Source organism: Nelusetta ayraudi, unplaced genomic scaffold, assembly GCF_046127955.1.
Source record: "Nelusetta ayraudi isolate G7.1 ecotype Tasmania unplaced genomic scaffold, CSIRO-AGI_Nayr_v1 ptg000042l, whole genome shotgun sequence".
Classification (NCBI taxonomy): domain Eukaryota; kingdom Metazoa; phylum Chordata; class Actinopteri; order Tetraodontiformes; family Monacanthidae; genus Nelusetta; species Nelusetta ayraudi.
Window position 1 is genome coordinate 15,122,038 of NW_027466092.1, and position 14,816 is coordinate 15,136,853.

At 42.0% G+C, this 14,816-nt stretch overlaps 1 protein-coding gene across 2 annotated transcripts in view; it reads right to left on the minus strand.

The window, feature by feature from the left end:
* Positions 1-14,816, minus strand: part of ryr2a (ryanodine receptor 2a (cardiac)) — a 95,158-nt gene that overhangs the window by 69,906 nt on the left and 10,436 nt on the right. The window lies entirely within an intron of this gene.

Sequence of the window (14,816 nt, forward strand, 5' to 3'; positions counted from 1 at the left end):
ACTGTTCAGCGACAGTATCGTACTCAGGTGGTTTGCACTTTGCTGTCCAGGGATACCTGGGAAAATGAACTTGGTACCACATTCTCAGCAGAGTGGTGGCTGAGAGCCCTGAAAGGTGTCAGTTCTGCTGCTTCCTCCTCCAGTCTGACTCAGTTTAAATTCACACATGGGACACGGCTCTCTAAAGTCAAACTGAACAAACTCCTCAATGCTGTTGTTGTTTGTGACAGATGTTCTTTATCCCCCGCCAATCACACGCACGTTCTTCTCCTGTCCTGTCCTAAGCCTTGATCCTCTTTCTGCGACGCACTCTCAAAACCCTTCAGTAGGCACGTTGCCCTCAGGCCCCTTCATTTCTATTTTTGGAGTCTCTCAAGATTTTTCACTTTCACTCTCAAGGAAATCAGTATTATAGCCTTTGCCTCCCTTGGAGCTCGCAGGCGTATTTGACTCTGCTGGAGGGATCGAAAGCCCCCTTCTACCTATTTCCAGCTGATGTACCTAATGTTGTGTCTTTATTTAGAAAGTATTTTATAAGGAGCTGCTCTGAAAATATTATCAAAATTTGGAATATCATCCTTTATATGTCATTGCATTGCGTGCCTTACTTAACACAACCCACTAAATAATTTATCTGAGCAGATATCATATGATATGTAACTGTCTGTACCACCGTAGATACAAAACACAGATTTTTAGTACATTCTCTTCCCATATGTATACAGTTGGATTTGTTTTTGTTTTTTTTAGTGAATTCTCTACTTTGTTTTATTGTTGAGTCCATCTGGGGAGCTGGAGAGGTTAGTTAACACATCATTTCCTTGTGTGCTTACAATAATGTAAAATGGGCAAAAAAGTATCTCTGGTATAAATACTAAATCACCATATCAACTGCCTAATAAAGACACATGTGCTCTCCCTCTGAGTTGGTCGCTCCATCCACTGTGTTCTCCTGACGTGTGCTTGCCCGTAAGTTCAACTTGACTACAGTTCTCTTGCTTCTAAATCTGCTCTGTTCTATTTTTAAACGACTGAATCTGACACACTGGTCCTTTCCCAGAATGTTCTATTGCTTTTTACTTAAATTAAAGCAGAACAGTTGATCTGCTGCTTGTGAGTGATCAGCGGTGATGCAACCACGCCGGCTCAGAACAGAACAGAACAAATTTTAATGGCCACAATGTAAACAGGGTGCAGCGAAGGTCTAGAGCAGGGGTCACCAACATGGTGCTTGCGGGCACCAGGTCTCCCCCCCCCCCCCAAAGGACCACATGAGTAACACGCAAGCCTGTTCTAAAAAAAAAAAAAAAAGCACAACTCGTTGAGCTGTGTTGAAAATTAAATTTTATCCAACCTTATTAAGCCATTGCTGATAATTATTAGAACATGATCAGTGTCTTCACACAGATCAGTATCATTAATAATAATATATAAATAACAGCTAACTGAGAGAATTTGTTATTCCAGGTGAGTGTAGCAAACTTGTTGCCCTTCGTACGATTACATCAGCAGTCGGGGGAGCCTCATATCGGATGCTTACGTCTGCCACCTTGTCACTTTTCCAATCACTACCTGAAGCACTTGACCCTAGACGTGAGGTGGGGCTGGTTTAAACAGCTAATCAAAAGCTTAACCTTGCAGACCCACTTTCATCGCGATGGTCTGGCACGTCGCCACAGTACAGCAAACTGCCCATCACTCTCATCGCTCCTTCTTCTTCCCACTAAGAGGCCACCGAGGTGCTTGAACTCACCTGCTGGGGCCAAACAGCCCATACTGCATAAATAAAGAGAATGAAAAAAAAAAAGCTTTTTAAAATGATAACCTTTTTAAAATCCTTTTAAATGAGCTATATATAAAATGTGACCACCAGTGTCTCTACAACGACGATCCAGCGAGCACGGAACACCGTACTGCAAACAAGAGGACGTCCCTCCTGCTATGTTGCTGTTATCACACCCATTGTGATTTAGGCTGTTGTTGTTCTAGGCTGCGTCAAGGCTTGAGCGGTGTCCATTCACTGCGATTCACTGTGATATTTACAGTGACAGTGAAAGGAGGCAAACAGTCCTGAAAGGAGGCTCGCAGAGGAGATTTGCACAGCAACATGAATGCGTGGCAGCCCCAGCGACTGAGCTAGAAGCTTCAGGATGTACAAGGTGTACCGCTGCCAAGCTCTGCACCTAACAAAACAGTTTTTGTCCAATTTTTTTGTATGCATCTCCATTAAATTTGCTCCTGGTTCGCTTCAAATCTTCCTGCCACGTCTCTTTCTACCTTTTAATAAAAGATACCAAAAATGAGGCATCTCAATGGAAATGCAGTGGTTGTTTCGTGACTTAATTGAGACGTGCATAGGGTGAGGAAATAACACGGCATGCAATATGTACGCACATACACACACCACGCCATACAAGGCCTGCTGGAAACTGCTGCAGCCTCATCATGACTTTTATAATGTCTGGCACATACAATTTTCCGGCCCACACTCGCAGGCACACACGAAGACAGGGAGATATCTCAGGTATCTAGCTCAGCCATCATTAACTTGAAGAATGCCGCGGTGACATTTATAATAGCTGACGCAAATGCAGTACTGTACGGAGGGCCTGGCGTCCATCAGCAGTTGTGTGCAATCCAGCCTTCTATGGGGAGAGAGAGAGAGGGAGGGAGAGAAGGGAGGCGGAGCTGACAGAGGTGGGGAGCAGAGAAAGAGGGAGGGAGAATCACAAATATTCAATAAAGCTTGGTGGGGGGGGGGCGTTCACAGTACCACCACCACCACTACCACCAGTGACCAGGGAGAGCTCCAGGGAGAAAGACTACAACACCTTCTAAACCAGGGGTGGGCAAACCGTTTGATTGGTGAGCCACAATGGGTTCTAAAACTTGACAGAGAGGCCGGAGCAGGAGCAGATGGATGGAGTGTTTTGGTGACCAACCAACCTCCATCTTCATCGTGGAATATGTAGAAAACATGTACTTTGATATCGATTGAAAATGAACAAATGCAAAGTTACAATAAAATATGTGTCAAGGAAGCCCCATGGTATTTAGCTCTTCATTGAAATTGCTCTTAACACAAAAAAAAGAAAGAAGAAATACAGCTATTTTATTAGCTCCTTACTATTAATATAATTTCTTCAAGTTAGTCGGGCCAGATTGAAAAGCTCAACAGGCCGTATATGGCCCCCAAGCCGTAGTTTGTCCGTTCCTGTTCTAAACTGAGGGGTCAGACAAACTCACAGGTAGCCCCCTCCCTCTAACACTGATCCAATTAACATGAACAGAAATATCGCAATACTTAACTTGTTAAATGTTCCAAGGCATACTATTACTGCGTTTTCATAAAATATCAAGCAAAGGTTTTTTTTTTTAAGACTTTAATCAACGCTTCAAAGCAAATGAACGAGGCTATCTCGGTCACTGGATGTGATAAATGGGTGGAGCAGAGGTAAACAAAGCCAGCGCAAGAACGGATGCAGCATTTCACGCTGTAATTATTCTAGCAGGCCGGCTAGCGATGGCCACAACAAACACTGATCTTAGGCGAAGACAAAACAATATAAATCCATTGCACTCGTCGGCATCGGCATCACAAACAGTCTGAGTCACGCATGCTGAATTTTTGCAGTGTCAGAGTTAAATCTGCAAACCTGTTTCCATAAAACATCTTGTGCAATGGATCTGCTTTGAAAAAGACTGGCATCACCTCAAGTGGGGGTGTTAACTAAATTGATAATTAGGAGACTTTTCAGACGACGCTGTTTCCACAAAGCCGATAAGTATCGTCATTTAAATATGGCACCCAAACCAGTTACACACTCCAGATGTTCACAGAGGCAGGAAATGTGTCTCACAAAAGTAAATGTGCACATTTGTTGCTAGAGAACATCTCGCGCTCTCAGTCACTGCCTAGTCAGGGCTTGCTTCTCTTCAATTAAAACAGTAAAAAAAATATATAAACAGTAAAATAGTCGAGATAAAAACGCAGCACTATACCCAACAGCTTGTTCCATGCTGTAACAGCGCAACGGAGGAAGCACGGTGCCGGAGGGCCTGCTTGTAATACTAAAGTAGATAAGGACCATCAGTTTGTTAATCTTCCCTAAATTAAGTTTCTAAACATATAGTACGGGCTTTGTTTTGACAGCAGTCACCAACCCAAGCCTGTCTTTGCAAATCGCTCCCTCCGGGATTATACATGAGACACTGCAATACAACCCACTGGGTCATTTCTCAGTTGTTGTTTTTTTTTAACATATTTTATTGTGTCATAGTTGGCATGGTCATTACAAATCATATACAATTTTTTTTTTTTGAGAAACAACATCGCCCTCCCACTTCCCCCTCCACCTGTTTTGCGCTGAAAAGTGTAGAAGTGCAATAGGTGTTTAGAAAGTAACATGGAAAGCTCTCATTTGTGCATCTTGGAATGTAGAGGAGTGTTTTGCTAAAGTCGCTACACGCTATATCAGCTAGGTGCAGTTGATTTGCACTGCAAAGAGAACACAAAACAAAGAGTTTGCCTTTATGTCCTCGGTGGCGTCTCAGCAGACACTGAGCTGAACTCCACTGAGCACATGAGGATATCAGATATATGATGTGACTGTGACCATGGTTGAAAATCTATGAAATCTAGTTTAAGGATGGGGCATAAACCCAGAAATAAAGTTTAACATTTCACACCAGATGGGGGAAAGGGAATACTCTGGAATTTGTTAGTAAAAATCTGGGAACTCTGTTCAAGCATATGGTCCGGTAAACACTACATTAGTAATTACACTACTTAGTATTTCTTAGAGTGACGTAGCTCCAAGACTCCAGCTAGAGTACAAGCAGTTCATTGAATTCAAAAAATGTAAATGCAGTCAAATTTTAATTGGCCATTCAGAACAAAAGCCATGCAATGATGCATCATAAAAACGTCCCATGAGCAATCGTCATGACAGACTTGCACTTATATTTAAATGATGACCACTAGTTTCTGGCTTGTGTTGAAGCAGAGATCACAGTCTAAGTCACTTCAAGGCCTCACACCCACAGAAATTAGGCCTTTTGCCAGATGTATGTAAGCACACATGCAAAAGAAACAATGCATTTCTATCTGTTTTCATGTGTTTGCCCCGCCTCCCACCCACCACCACCTAGAAAAGAAAAAAAAATCTGATGGAATGATATCAGCAGCTTTGGCCACATTGCTGCTGCACTTGCCAGATCAGCCTGCTGTGTGTCAGCATGTACTGTGGTCCTGTGAGCATGTGTGTGTGTGTGTGTGTGTGTGTGTGTGTGTGTGTGTGTGTCGCTGTGGTGCTTGTGTAACTTGTATCTGAGTATCCTGTGCTACAGAGCATGAGGGATTTGAACTGCACACACATACAGACACACACAGTCAGGCAGTGGGCAGGTCAGCGGAGGAGGGTTTAAAAGCTTGGCAGAGGGAAAAGAGTGTGTGGAGGAGGGGGAAGCATCAGTGATGATGTAATCTGAGAAGCAGGGAGAAGAGCAAAAAAAAAAAAGGGTAATGCTTCATTTTGATCAGATGCGGTTTAACACTGCAATATGGGAGAATTGACACCGTCTTGGTTATTTCCATACATATTAATATTCACAAAAATAACAATGACAGCAATAGTATTAACACCAAAAAATAAAACTGACAATGTCAACTAGCAGTTTCAATTAGCTACTTTGATTAGCCACTACTTTTGATTAAAGACAACGCTGAACTTAGCATTTAAAAATGATTTTCTGATGCTAGGACAATCAATAGAACTATTAACTGAAACTCTGAGCAATGTATTTCTTGATCTTTTTCAGTTCCCTATGGTTGTAATTCAGACATGGCAGTATTGCAATACAATCATTAAAAACAAGTGTGTTTCTATGCAAGATTATCTTATAATGCTAACATGTACTATAGCAGGTCACATCAAAAACAGCAATTTTCAAGGTCCCAGAAAAGTATCCCAGAAAAATGCATATTTAACCCACTGTTTGCAGCCTCACAGAAAAAGCTGGCATACTGCGGTATCATTTCAATACAACAGAACAATGTTTGTTCTGCATGGTCACCAAAACAAACCGGCTACGTGCAAGCTCAATCAAGAACAACTTGCATGATGCTTGTCAGTGAACTCACTGAGGCCTATTTACACGTTTCTTTTTGGCAGCAAACCTCAGTTACAACGTGGCAATTGTGCACTATTCACTCAGCAAGAGCGGCTGTGTTTTTACTTTGTAAAACTGTACTGGTGCGGATGCAGTACAGCCAGTGATAAGTGGTTTCAGAGAGGCACAGCAATCTAATGGAAAAGAAAAATTAAATTAAATATTTACAACACAAATCCAAAAAAAATCTTCCTTGCCAGGCTTGGCAGGTGCCACCAGACTAGAGTGCATTGCACTATCAATAGTTAACTACCGGTACATTGAATTTAATTAGTTAACTGTTCAGTGTGTATCACTGAAAGTAAATACAAAAAAAAAGTGCATTACAGTTGTAGAATTTGATATTAGGTAAAGTCGGTCAGTACTGGCTAAGATATTGGTCTCTGTACTTCTATTACTTATAGAAGGTCATTACTTGTGGAGACACCTCAAGTCTTCATAGAAATCGACAAATGGGTGGAAGAGCAGAGAGTCAAAGCAAACAGGAATCAGGCCCGACGACCCAACGCCATGAACTGAGTGAGGGAAGGCAACGAGGTTCCCAGGAGCAAAGCGGAGGCCAAGAATTCTCCTTTCATTCTGCAGCATGCCTTCGACTGGGAGCTGAGTGTAGGGCTGCAACTACCGTAACGATTACTTTTTGTTGTAGAATAATCTATCGACTATTTTTTCAATTAGTCGATTATTCATGATTACCTTCTGTATTCTCACCACCTATTTCAGACTTCTGTTTAACCTAACGTGCTTAAATCTTCCCACCTGTGTTTCACTGTTAAACGAAACATTATATGTTGTTAAACAAATACATCAAATAAATACACACACAGCATTTTTATCTGTGACATAGTTCTTATATTTTCAAGGTAAAATATCATCGGCATATTCATTCACGATTGAAAGGTTATATGCGTAAATGAACAAATAAGTGTGTAGTTGAAAACATAACTACAAAGTCAAATAAGTGCGTAGTTGAAAACATAACTACGAAGTACCTATCCTCGACGTTATTTGTGAACTCCTCGCTGCGGTGCGTGATGATACAGCGACTGCGGGGTGTCGTCGTTTAAGGTGTTCGCGTACCGCCGGAGTGTTACCATGGAATGCTAGGTTGGCTCCTAAAGAGGAAGCTTGCTATGGCCATACTTGATATGGCCATACTAGCCAGCAGTAACCAAAACATCATTGCTCACTCTATTTCTAGTCTCATCGTCTTATTCCACCTATTGAAGAACAAATCTATGACAACAATGGAGTGCAGAGTCCCCTCTATTTCCACCACCATGGCAATAATTAGGACTGACCAGCATGTAATGTTCTACTCACAGCCTGACACTGTGTCGATGACGGAATCCTGGAATCTAATCTGAAAGGCATTTGACAAACAAATGGAACATGCTCAGTCGCTTGGCTAAATACCACAGCATGTTAAAACAAAACAAAAAATAATGAAATTTGTTCGGCTCAGCCATGCGTCTCAACCCCCAAGATTACTTTACTTCTGTAACAGCTGCCCCCCTCTGTAGTTTAGAGCCAAGCTTATGGTATATCTGCTTTATCTGTGTCCCACCGGTGTCACTTTTTTTCTTTTAACAGAATCATTCTCATTCTCCCTTAATACGAATATCCCTTTGGTCGACCATCGTAGTTTTGGACTCCCAGTGCTACTTTTTTTCTGCTGTGATTACAAAGACATTTGGGATTATGACTGAAATGCTGCTGCTGTGTGTGCGTGTGTGTGTGTGTGCATGCACATGTATGCTTGACGTCAGTTTGTTAGAGTATTGTTCAAGAAAAAGAATATCCAATGAGTAGGACAAGAGGAATGAATATTCTATCTGCAAGAACACTGGCCAAACATCCAAATCCATGAGGAAGCGGATAATCCTTATACAAGGCAGCGTTCATTGGAGGTACTGTATTTTATTCACAAAAAACAGGAAACCCCAGTACGCTGGAGATGCTTTGATTCTACAGTGTGGAATGGTACACTTTATAGTTAGATTCTTTATAAATCAGGCCAGCTATCGGGAAACTTACAGAACCAGTTTATGGAGAAAACAACCAAGACAGCATGTGGTCTGAAATGTATTTTGCAGATGGAAAATAGTCAGCTTTCAAAGCAACCTAAATTAATTGTCAAAAAAACAGCCCTCCAACCCCTCCCAGGCAGTTAATCAGCTTATACTCCAAAAGATCTTTACATAATCTTTTGGCCTCAGCATCTTTCCTTCAGGAGTCACAGACGTGTCCAACCTAAAAAAGAATTCAATTTAATGTAAAACACGTACCATCCACTAAGCCAGCCTTCACATTAGTAACTGAGGTCACCAGTGGTTTTCTACAGTCCAATACTGTAGGTACAGTACAGCAGTACAGTTTCCTACTTCAAGGTCTACCTAGCAGATGACAGAAACAGCGCGTCCACTTCCTCGTCTGGACAAGGTTGCTTTGTTTTCACACCTTGTGCACGCCCAACCCCACCCCGGCCCCCGGCCACGCAGGGGTCCTGCTGTGCCAACCCGCCTCATCCGACCCCATAAAATATGTGCTGCTCAGTAACACTCGGCCAGCCTGACCTTGACCTGCAAAAAAAAAAAGCATGTACGCATGTGCTTGATAAAAGAGATGGAGATCAGAGGTGGGGCAGAGCAGGGGGCAGAATGCTGAGAGGAGCCCAAACTCACCGTCGGAGTCAAATGAAATCCCGTACATCTGCTTTTGTGTGCCCGACTGCGTGCGGTGTGTGTGTTTTTGTGCATGACTGAGAAACAGGGACACAGGAGGAGGAGAAAAAAACCCAGCACACTGAAGTTGAACTGTTGCAGGGCTACTGTGATTAATGCTTTGTCAGTCACTGGCCCAGATGGTGTGAACCCCTTTGATGTTTTCACGTAACGCCGACCCAGACACACGTGGCCCACATGAGCGGCGAGTCCCAGAGGTCAGAGGTCAAACTGATCATCACTGGCACGATGGCCGATGGCTTAATCTTTTTGGCTTAAAGCATATTAAACCTTTTGCAGCTCAGGTTGTTTCATTTTTTTTCCTACCATTCATGCTTAACTTAATTGAAAATCATGTAATTATTGTCATATTGTCACTTCATTAAAAAGGAGTTCAAAAGAAAAAAGAATATTGAAAAAGATTTGTTCTTTCTCACTTCATCTACTCAGTGGATGGATCAATAGAATACGGTGACACACACACAAAAACACAAACACACACACACAAACAGCCCACACACCTCCCACTGCAAGAAACTTGATCCTAAGAGCTGCAGCAAAAGAGATGAGAGAACAAATTCCAAACAGCATCTGCTAATTATGCAGTACGTTTAGTTAATGTACTTGAGTTTTTTTTTTTAGTCCATTTGCAGTTCCAAAAAAAGCGGACGAACCTCCTAGCGTTACTTAGTGAATACTAATGGAACAGATACCAGGATGATGTGCTGTCTGTCAGAAGCAATATTATGACATAAATAGAAGTTGTGAATCTTTTACATGCACACACACACACACACACACACACACACACACACACACACACACACACACACTTGATTCTGAGGAGAAGGGAATGATGGGCCAGATTAAACAGATTTAACAACAAGATTATTCTTATTTCTGAATAGGGATCTTTTATGTGTTTGTGTTTCAATGAATTGCTTACATTGCAATACAAAAAAACCCAGAAACAAATGCAATTTGAAACAGAAGAAAAAAGAAGAAAGCAGGCACACATTCTATTTAATTTGCTTGCTTGATTGCTTGGTTGCTTTTCTAAAGCGTTTCTTCCCCCTCGAGCTTCACAGCGTAATTGTGGTCACAGAAGAAGCTGGTGACAAAACAGGACAAAGAAGAATATAACCATGGCTGTGCAAGTGGAGCAAGTGAAGACTTTTTGAAATAACCAAGGGAGGCGGTCAGTTGGCATGAAGCCAGTTTAGCCGAGCTAACTTGTGTGTTTACAGTTGGGTTTGTGATGTGCTAGGTCAAGTGTAAAACAGGCCAGTCCTCTGAGGCGGGCAGAGGCTGAACCTCAGTGAGCTGCATTATACCCAAGTCAGATTTCAGAATCAGAACACTTTATTCATCCCCAGGGGACACTGCTTTCTAGATTCCAAAACACGGGACGAGGTGTTAATATCCTTTGTGCAAGCACATGCAAAGTTCATTGGTGCACACTAAAAACAACAACTGTTTGAAATTTGGGATGCATCTTCAGTAGTATTAGATCTAGATATTGACTTTGTCAACTATTAGACAACCCTGTCTGTCATGTGTGCATATTGGATGCAGACAGACGTCCAATGCAATTCCTGTAAAGCCAACAGCGGTTGGCATCCCGATTGACACCTCGTGTATCGCTTATCCAAACACACACTCATCTGTTTAAACAACACTGATAAGTTCCTGTGGACATACAGGTTGTGGATTGTGTTCTTCCAATGAGGATATTTTCATTGCATGTGTCCAAATTCGAAGTGGCTGATGCATTGCTGAATGTTGTCATAGACCAACCAGACTTTAGTACAAGTCAGAGTGCAAAATGTTTGTCCAAAAACTGACATCAAGTACTGGTATAACCACCTGTGAGGAGTGTCACAGTTACGATGAGGACAGTAGTTGGGCAATATCTTTTTTTAATTATTAAGATATTAGATCATAAATTAACAAAGATGAAGACACAAATATTCAACTGAGAAGATGAGGGAAGGCCAAGTTAAAATCTAGGGGAATGAGTAATATAATGTAATGTCACAATCACTACATAAAAAGAAATAACAGTTGGTCCTCAAGCAATATCTTTAGACTATTATTCATTGATTTATCCCTTCAGTATGAAGCCAAAATAAAACACTGTAACATGAGCCACTAAAAACTGCAACGCTGTTAATGTAATCTATTTTTGCAGCAGCCAAGCTTTAATAACTGCTAAGTAGAGTTAAGTTGGGGGACTTATCCGCCATTTCCTTCCACTCCCGCATTTGCATTCACCTTCATTACTATGTGGAAGGATTCAAAGCAGCAGGAGCAGGAGCAGCAGCTGTACTACAAAGCCCTGTGCTGCTTTCTTATCTGAGCAGCTTAAACTGTGCTCTATATGGGACACCTCACATAAAGTTTGACTTTACAAAAGTCTCCTTGGTGTCTTTGAGAGGCCACAGGCGGCCTCTGGGACTCCAGCAAAATAAGGCACTGCAGCAGCAAACCCTGTTTTTATTTTTAATTTCACGCTATAGGTAGGTCTTCTAGAAATAGGCTGGTCACGCAGCCAGCCATCCATTTACACCAGATACCTGCCATGATATACGAGACACTGCACAAAGCCCATTAGCCAAGCTCCCTCCCTGTCCCGTTCACCCATCTGACACACACACACACACACACACACACACACACACACACACACACACACACACACACACACACACACACACACACACGTCACGAGCTGTACAACTTACAATATGTAGGTTGCTGCATCAACTATAAGGTGTCAGAGCTTCCAAAGGGAAATGTTGCTCTCCTTCATGCACCTTTTCTTAAGCAGGGTAAGGTGCACTGGCTGAAAACTATCAAAGTTTCATTGCATGCATCAGTCAGAACTGTACTGAGACAAATCGTGCCCAACTTTGTATATTTGTGGGAGGGAGAAATGACACCGTAAAGAGAATGAGAGCAATGCCAACAGTTGAAACATGCACAAAAACAAAAGGCTGAAGTGATGCCCAAAATTCTTCCTTCAGAGACCATGTAGGGACCTGGTGAGGGCAGCGGCAGACCAACATGCAATGCATGTGGTGGACTGATCAGTCCTTCCCCTCTGAAAAATGCTAATATCATGGAATGGTGCATCTCTTTTCCTTTGTTTAAGACAAAAGAGGTAAATTTTAATGGAGCAAAATGAAATTTCCAAATCTTTTCATATTTACGATAATAAAAAAATTGATGCATGAGGTGTTGTTATTTCATTTGGAGTATGGCATTGCATCCGCTCTGTCTGATATTGTGCATGTAAATCTCTATACGCTCCTGCCCTTTGGAAAAGTTGCCCAACCTTATAAATAACAATGGGTAAACAAAAAAATACATGCAAATAGCATGGAACATGCTAACGGTGGCTAAAATGATGCCATGCCTGATATACAGATAAGCGGTATCAGCCTAAATCTGGAGGCTCGTCTCATGCTAACACAACTGGTTAAGATGTTGTGTTTCCAAGGGGACAACTATCAGTGACGGACCTGCATCTGACAAACACAACAGAGAAGAGTGCATCTTTACTTGGGTTTACATGCTGTGCTCAGCTGTGCCCTCTAGCGGTAAATTTTAAAGCATCGCTTATCAACTTTGAGCGCTTCAAGACACACAACGCTCATCGTTTGAGCTAAATGATCAGAATATTGTAGCCTGGGCTGGGGTATCCGTCAAAATTCAATCTCAGTTATGAAATCGGGCTCCCCAAAAAATGAAAATCGTGGGGGAAAACGAGTATCATGCCACACGAGGGAGGCTTTTGGCATATTGCGTGTGAATTCTGCAGTGAATGTTCTCCGTGTCTGTTCTGTACGGCGCCATCCATCAACACCCACTGGCTGCCAGTTCAAAGGAGGAGCACAGTGCACGGTCCAGCAGGTAGCTGGAGCTGCGAGAACCAACAAGCTCCTGCAGTTAGAATAGAATCCACACATGATATGACACACGGCAGTTTAAAAACAGGGTAGCAAAGCACCAAAAGGGGTAGTTCAACCCTAACACAACAATACTGATGAGCTTCTTTTCTATCACAGCAACTCAGCATGGCCACAAACACACACACACCAATGATGCAGCAATTTCTGTTAGAGAAGGAAATGAACCTATCTTCTGAATATTGTTATCATGAATACCTGAATTAGTTGTACGGAATATTTGTACAAAAACATTTTTGAACAAAAAATATGGGTCTGATGGAACATTCTTATATTTTGAGATAGCTGATGTTTGATTCTCCTGTAGCCATTAACCACCAACACACCAACCATAATAATCATCAATCTCACAACAACAACAGCTTGACCTGTTAGCAGGAAGGTTTTGGTTTGGATTCCCAGGCCTGAGGTTGTTCAGTGTGGAGTTAGCATGCTGTCCTTGTGTACAGCATGCGTGGGTTGGCTGCAGGTATTCCAGCTTCCTCCCACAGTCCAAAAACAGGTGCATGAGGCAAACTGGGAACTCTAAATTCTAAAAAAAGGTACAAGTACGAATGGTTGTCTGTCTTTCTATGCAGCCCTGTGATAAACTGGTAACCTGTAAAACCCCTTGCTTAACCCTAACCCAGCTGACTCTGCAGGAGATACATAGATTGAAAATTAAATGAAAAAATGAATGTAGATTAGATGATGCAACTTAAAAACCAAATTCTCAGAATGATTTTACAGCATTCCAATGTTTTTGGAGGAAGGTTTTCTTTACGTCGCTGGGAAAAACATGTAATTCCCACAGTGTTGCTGTTTATGTTTTGCTGGCCGTGACGACAGCAAAAGCAGCGGAAGCCTTCATTTCCTAGTGACAGCACCTCCCTATGTTCACATGCTGCACGCTTCCATGCCATTTTCACCTCACCACCTCCCAACTTCTTCCGCTGATCCCTTCCTCATCCCCCGTCTACTCGGCTGCTTACTTTAACATTCCGCTGCAATCAATCAGATTACATAACAGCACTGCAGTGAGACGCAGCAAAAGGAGATGCTGCAAGACTACAGAGGAGTGAGGGATACCCTGCAATGTTGCTTCACTCCTTTTTTTCCCACACAATTACCCTTTTTTTCCACAGGAGAAGCTTGCACGCGTGCATGGGTGGGGAATTGGCACCTGGCAGCAGGTATAACTGAAGGCATGATGACCAAATCTAGACTCTGTGCCTGGATTATTAGGCATTCTGATCACAGTGCCACTGCAATATTCATTCTATGGCGGCAGCACAATGTTGCAGAATCATCGTGTCTGCTGCAACAGAACTGCAGGAAATAAAGGGGAAACAGAATCAGGTTTTCCAGACAGGTTTATCTATGTCCCATCCACACTCTTCTGGGTTTAATCTCAAACAGATCTGCTTCTTAAAAAAATCATCAAAACCCTTGTGTTAACAATCCACCCTCAGTCTGGTTATTAAGAATAGTTATTTAAGGATTTTTTTCGGGTTTAATGTTTGCAACAAACACATCCCAAATCTGGTTCACCAGCTGAAAGAAATTAAATATAGACAGTGAGCAGAGCACTGAGAGCAGAGGGAGAGTTGTTGACTTCATTATAAATACTGCTGCAGATAGTCCAATGTTTTAAAATGATTGTAATAGATAATTGTATAACAATTTCAAAATAAAGACATTCAAATGTGGAGCGAGCATGCTGTAAGAGGTGAAAGGAAAGTGACTGTTGCAAACTGTCTGCTGGCTGCAGCAACAACAAACCCTCAGCACAGCCATATTCTGTTCTCATAGGAGATAATAATAATTCAACCTTTAGCCCTAAACTGGCAGCTAATACGTCTCCATTTTTTCATTTGAATCTATACTTCTTTGGATCTATTAATCAAGAATGCAAATTTTATTGTATGCCTTATTTTATTTTATGCACTGGGGTTTTGGAAGGCATTCAATA